This window comes from Curcuma longa, chromosome 7 (assembly GCF_044706935.1).
Source record: "Curcuma longa cultivar G26 ecotype Majalengka, Jawa Barat chromosome 7, ITB_CL_G26_1.1, whole genome shotgun sequence".
In the NCBI taxonomy this organism is placed as follows: Eukaryota; Viridiplantae; Streptophyta; class Magnoliopsida; order Zingiberales; family Zingiberaceae; genus Curcuma; species Curcuma longa.
In genome coordinates, this window is record NC_133867.1 from 2,664,352 (window position 1) to 2,670,877 (window position 6,526).

The 6,526-nt window shown below is 35.7% G+C and overlaps 1 pseudogene; it reads left to right on the forward strand.

Moving 5' to 3' along the window:
* The first annotated feature begins 706 nt into the window (after positions 1–706).
* LOC141831780 (O-fucosyltransferase 29-like) lies at positions 707–4,443 on the forward strand (annotated as a pseudogene).
* Positions 4,444–6,526: the final 2,083 nt, after the last annotated feature.

Below are 6,526 nucleotides of genomic sequence, written 5' to 3' on the forward strand. Positions count from 1 at the left end.
TACTTCCTTCAATGACAATCGGCTACAAAATATTTGTAATCATGATGACAAGAAATTGTTGGCATTACAATCAAAGTTCCACATTGTAAATTTGGAGTTTCATTTTATTTTAGTATGACTAAAATAAAATAGGCATAAGTTTAAGTCTAAAATTGAATTAATAGGTTAATCTAGTTGGATCTTAAACATATTAGATTAATGAGTTAATCTAATATGAGTTTGAGTTTTTCAAATAAGCCCAAACCAAATAAAGACTACGGTTTTATATCTACATTCATATTTTCATTTGCATATTGGATATGCATGAACATAAAATAAAAGGAAAATATCTTATTAATGAGACAACAATTTTCGAGCACGATATTATCTAATAAGAACGTGCCAACTCTAAAAGTTAGGGTTCAATTTTCTTTTTATATAGTAGCTAGCACTACGACATGGGTTACAGAAGATTCCAATTGTGCTCATGAGATGGGCGGTCGCTATGCTCGTGTGGATACCTTAGATACGCAAAACATTTGCGTATCTAAAGGAAAATTTCTATACAAACGACTAATTAGCATTCGCATAGATCTCTAGTGGGTTTTCCCCCCTATATCTTTATGTTTAATTTCGTAATAGAACCCAACAATGGTATCAGAGCAAGGTTGCGAATTCAATTGAATCTTTTTAGGGTTTGATGGGAGTGTGGTGGAGTCATGACTTGATGGTTGAGAGAATGGTGAAGCAGTTAAATCTCCAGGGTGTCAAGAGGGTGTCGCCGCTCTGCGTGCCCTTGCTCGACCCCAAAAGGTGGCTCCGTACCGCCAGGTTTTACCGGAAAAAGAGGGCGGTCTCGCGCTCGGTTTTATGCGGCGCGATGCTTTTTAGCCTCGGCCTTGTTTCGCTGTTCACCGGTCAGATTGCCGCCGACCTCGAGTGGTCGCGGATCGTGCACGGTGGCAGACCAAAAGGGTAAAGTAATAAAATGATTTTAAAAAAGTTTCCTTCGGTTTTGGCTATGGGTTCCTAATGCTTCAGCTATTTGTTTTTCCTAGTCTTCTTTTACTCTATGGTGTTTTTGCTTTCCATTTGTCATGTAGTATGAATAGTTACTCGTTTAACCTTTCCTTGCAGAACGTAGAATTATTAGTCTTCATACTTTACCGCTTTAAAACACAATTTCGTCTATTACAGAAAGGAAATGGAATGGTGTAATTTTCTCAAAGTAGTTAATTATTCATCCAACAAGACGAATAACACCAGAATAATGATTTAAAAAATCACTACGTTTGGTTGAAATGGGATTTCTGCTGGTACCATGAGACTTTTTCCATTTGCAGGTCAGATACAGGGAGCCAAGAAATATATGGAAATCAGAAATCAGAAATCTCTATTACGGTTGTAGCAATAGAAGCCCCCATCTTAGAGGTAATTTCTTCACGCCGTTACTATCAGTTATGTCAAATTTTCCTCTTCGTACTTTGAGATTTTCTCTCATTTCCTTAGCTCAGTTTACTTTTGAAATAGTTAACTTTACAAGATGTATTTTGTATAAGTCCTGTATTCCTTTTGTTAGTGATTTTAGCTGATTTGAAGCTTAAGCTTATGAGTAACTTATCAATGAATTACAAATATCCCAAACACATTCCTCAAACTATTGCAGAAACTCTCATATTCTTATAAGTTTAAAATACATGTGTATCGCCAAGTTTACCACCCAGGATGTCTTGCCACAAAGCAGAGAGAGCTAATCGAACATCAAAGGTGAGGGTATGTCTTGGACAGTGTTCAAGTGCATGATCGTGGAATCTCGAAGTGGTAACCACCATCTTGTTGCTTCTAGTAAACTGCTCAAAGGAGATCACCGGTAGCAAATTTGGTTGCACCCTAGAGGGTGACAAAAATTTAATTTTAGGCGATATGAGCATGGTAGGTATGGCTAGAGACAAGTCATTTGTCAACTTAGTGTCTATGGTAACTGATGCATGTGGGCACTCTTCTTGTTGACGCATCTAGATAGCTTGTACAAGTGGTGATGTCTCACTCTGAAGGCAATGCTAGAAGGGTCCACTTTGTGACATTGGCCAAAAGCGAAATGGAGACTAGGTTGTTATTTCTAGATTGAGATTAAGGAGAATAAGAATGCAAAGAAGAGATGGATGGTGGTGGCTTTCAAAGGAAGCATTAACAAGAGCTGGGAAGAGACAAAGCTCAGAACGGATGCATCCTTGGGAGTTGTTGGATGAGGGGGAGGCTATTGACCTCCTCCTAAGAGGCATACTACTTTGGAAACCGTATAAGTAGCTCTAATACCATATATAATTTAAGGAAAATATTATGTTACATGAAGTTTTAACCTTGTTGCTTGTTGCTCCTACTTTGAACAGGACTAGTTTCACATCAAATGTGGTTTAGGGTCACCTCATGGTCAAGACAAAAAATAAGTTTGCTAGCTCTAATGGATTGTGATCTTGTTAAAATTGTTTATGGTCAAGACAAAAAATAAGTTTGCTAGCTCTAATGGATTGTGATCTTGTTAAAATTGTTTATGATTCCTTGTTTGTTGGAGGTTTTTTGAATGGAATGGATAAATTTTGACATTTAATTGCAATGAGATTTCTTCCTAAAAAATTTCACTTCTGAAATTTACAAGGGTAAGACAATGTTTTTCTTCATAATAAAAGGATGACCATCTTAGTCTACATGCTTTTGTATATTTTATAGATAAATTGTAATCTTAAGCCTTTATTCTACCAGATCTTTTGTATGGGGTATTTCAGTAAATCTATGCATTTGGCTGTGGTTATGCATCTATTTAACATTGTATTCCTTATTCAGACTTTGAATGGCAACTGTATCTTTATTTATTCTCTCTGTGTAATTTAGCTGCAATACAAGAGAGCAAATCCAATGGCTACCTACTAATTGCAACCAGTGGAGGACTAAATCAACAGAGAACAGGGGTGACCCTCTTTTTCTTTACTTGCCTTCTTTAATTTGTTGTCACCATGATGTGGTTTGTCTTGGTTTGTCAGGCATTATTTAGAAGTAAAATTTGAATATGTTAGGCTTGCATGTGACTTGCCATCTTACTTTCTATTTGAAAAGAAAAAGTGATGAACATCTTCATAATTTATACTTCATGCTTGTTCCATCACCAATGCTGCAATCTCCCAAAAAAAACTTGATCCTATTGGTTCAACAGAGTGAAATATTTTATTATCCCTCACTGCTATGTTTTTATACTTAGAAGACGTTGATAATAAATTGAACTTCAGAGAATGATTGCATTTGAATGTACATTTACATTCTTCTATGGAAAGAACTGTTAACATTTGTTTTCATGTCACTTGCCAAATGAATAGATAACAGATGCTGTTGTTGTAGCCTGGATTTTGAATGCCACATTGGTTGTTCCTGAACTTGATCATCATTCTTTTTGGAAAGATGAGAGGTGGGTTGGCAATATGGCTGAAATATGACTTGTATTTCTAAATGCATACATCATTGCCTTTAATGAGATCATTTTCTTTATTTGCAGTGATTTTGTTGATATTTTTGATGTTGACTGGTTCATTTCCTCCCTTTCAAAAGATGTCACTATTATTAAAAGAATACCAGACAAAGTGATGAGGTCAATGGAAAAACCTCCATACACAATGCGCCCTCCGAGAAAATCTTCTTCTGAATATTATCTTGATCAGGTGTTGCCGATACTCTTGCGGAGACGTGTAAGTATAGCATTTTTATTTTGGTCTACCTGCTAAAATTCTTCATATCCACTATGTTGTATAATCTTCTGGTTTTTTCATTCATTGACTATACGTGCCTAACATGTGGAAGCCATCCATGTTCAGTAATTGGGATTGCTACATGCTCATTATGTGACCCATGTGTGCTTAGTTTACAACAATAGCAAGCTGAGTCCTAACTATTTGGTGTCAAGTTTGCGGATCTTAACTGTCATTGAGCTCTGTACTAGATCATATCTTTCTGTAATATTTCTTCCATACATGCTTAATGCAGCATATATTTATGTATAGAAAGAGGTAATTACTCTTCTTGGATGAATACAAGTATCTTAGTGCAATTACCTGCTATATCAATCATTGCTACTGAAGCATGTATCTCCACATTGTCTACCTTGCAGCATAAGTCAGCATCTCTTGTTATCTCAGTACATGCTAGTGTGAGCTTATTACAACCAGAATATGATGTTTAAGTTCTGTTACCCGTATGACATTTTCGAAGAAGCCTTCATTGTGGTGTAGATGAATATCAAGTGCAGTTTCTGTACTTCAGAGTTTTATTAATTAGGATTGAATTCTAACACGTGCCTTTTTCAATCAGAGAGTAATGATTAGGACCTATAGTCTGTTTTATTGCTAATAAATTGTGGCACAAATTCAGAAGCTTGAGATGGCTAAACATTATATTGGAGAAATGGACAAGCTCAAATGATGCATTGTGTTACTATGTTTGGATCTTAATTTTTTTGGAGTCAATTAAGGTTTTGTTCTATAGGCATTATTACTATCTGCAAAGCTTAAAATTTACTGTCATTTAATTTATCAAATGGAGATTTTGTGTAGTGAGAATCTTTATAAATAAATTATAGAGGTTTTGAATTAAAAATTCATTTAGTGTTAAGAGTTTAGTTATTTTGGCAAATAACTCCTTTAGTAATAAGGATCTCCAGGGGGATGGAATGTGCTTGCAATTACCAATCCCATGTATCCATTGCAGTTCAAGACTGAATAGTTACTATTGCTGATTCAATTGCATCGTTGCATGTCCTTGACATGTGGATTTGTGATGATTAAGCACTATCTAACTAGAGATCAAATGATTAGAGATAGTATAGGTCCATGATTACTAGGCATTCTATCTTTAATGGGAGATCACAGTCCCCGGGGCAATGGTGCAACGGTAGGACATCCGGGTTGTAACTCAGGGACCCGCGGTTCGATCCCCAGCTACGGCGTATTTGCAGGAATTTTCCTCCAAATGGGGAACGCAATCAAAGGATGCTGGGCATCTGGATTGGCCACCGTTTGCGCTTCCCGATTTACCCCTGGACATTTGGATTGGCCACCGTTTGCGCTTCCCGATTTACCCCTGGGCATCTGGATTGGCCATCGTTTGCGCTTCCCGATTTACCCTGGCGGTCGGTGGGAAACTTCCGTGGGACCGGGCCGGCCACCCCCAGAGATGTGGCTACTGGGATTATCATTTTTTTAATGGGAGATCACAAAGTTCCAACTTTATGCTAAAGTAGCACTGTTGGTTGATCTGGGTGATCCACCCAACTTTATCCTTAGACCATCAATGATGCAATTTAAAATCGAGGATAAAATTTAGGACTTGTTTTTAAAATTTGTGGGTCTTAAATTTTTATTTTATTTTATGAATTTTTAAAAAGTTTGTTATGTTTATTAAGGTAAGTTTTAAAAAGTTTTTATTAAGGAGAATTGGTCTTTATTTTTGGTTTATAGAAGGATTTTAGATGATTTTGTGTAATTTATCTGATTTTATAATTGTTTCCTCTATGAATTTGTGGGAGAACATTTCTGATGGTACATCAATGCATCTATGCATAGGAGTTGACATAGAGATTCATACCAGAGAGTTTCTACTATTGCTACGGGGCATCACTACTATTGAGATTTAGAGTTTTGCACAATATTTTTTTTTCCCTTTTCTTTAGGTTGCTATATATTTACTATTTTGTACCTATATTCATGAGAGATGTTTGTAGACTTTGTTATAGTTTAGTTATATGATTTTTTGAGGATATATTGTGAATGTTGTCTAGCGTTTTTGTGGCATCGTCAATAGCCGATGTGAGGGGTGTGCTGATGGAGTTGTGCACAGTTGAGAAATGCTCACTTGATGTGTCACATTATACTTCTTAGGGCAACATGTAACTTCATGTATCTGAATTGCATCATTTGATTAGCATGCATTGTTATATTGTATGTACTTTGCATTATATGTATTACTTATAATCATGTGCGAAATATTATATATGAAATTATTAATTTAGGATAATTGATTATATATTTTGATTGCTCAAGTTGATTAATTTGATATATTATATGTCAGATGTAAACTCATGATTTTGCCACATGAGATGATATATTTTTATTATTTTTTGAAAAATATGAAGCACTATGCACTCACATGACACATAATTGAAGCTATATCAGATTACTAGAGCCAGAAAGGAGTTTCCACTGCATTAATATGTTAGCAACAGTATCAAGATCCCATTGTTCATTCCATAAGTGCACAGCATGAGTTAATGTAGATGTGGCACGATTTTCACGTTTTATGAAATTTGTTTATCAACTCTTATTAATTTGCCTGTGGTGAATAATATTACTGGGTAGTTACACAAGGATGTTCACCATCAGCCTAGGCACATGCTTTCTGTGCAATGTCATTTCATGCATATCTATTGCACATTATGCAATCCATCTTCATATTTGTTCAGATTACTTTTTCTCATTCTATAGTAATTCGTTTTAGTACCTATGGAAAT